This window comes from Ostrea edulis, chromosome 9 (assembly GCF_947568905.1).
Source record: "Ostrea edulis chromosome 9, xbOstEdul1.1, whole genome shotgun sequence".
In the NCBI taxonomy this organism is placed as follows: Eukaryota; Metazoa; Mollusca; class Bivalvia; order Ostreida; family Ostreidae; genus Ostrea; species Ostrea edulis.
In genome coordinates this window covers 20,572,408-20,572,691 of record NC_079172.1, presented here as the reverse complement: position 1 = coordinate 20,572,691, position 284 = coordinate 20,572,408, and the positions used below count along the sequence as shown (strand labels likewise).

General features: G+C 25.7%; 1 protein-coding gene across 1 annotated transcript in view; it reads right to left on the bottom strand.

Moving 5' to 3' along the window:
* LOC125657705 (T-cell leukemia homeobox protein 3) overlaps window positions 1-284 on the bottom strand; it is a 10,890-nt gene continuing 10,606 nt past the window's right edge. The window contains exon 3 of the mRNA XM_048888446.2: window positions 1-284. This exon is cut by the window's right edge and continues 183 nt beyond it. The gene's annotated coding sequence lies outside the window, so the exon portion shown is untranslated.

The window sequence follows — 284 nt, the reverse complement described above, 5'->3', positions numbered from 1 at the left end:
TACAATTAATCAAATTTAATGACGAAGCATTTACAAGACAATCATTGGAAAGATGCCCAATATGAGGAAGTAGTGGATATATATAAAGAACGATATATTAATTGTATTATATCATAGCATATGATAAACTCAATATAGGAAATTCCCATATATCCGCTGACGTCATTCAATATAATTATATAACTAATGACGATATATATATATATATATATATATATATATATATATATATATCTTTAAATGTGAAGGAATGGTTGTTTTCAGCACACACACACACTGGTAAC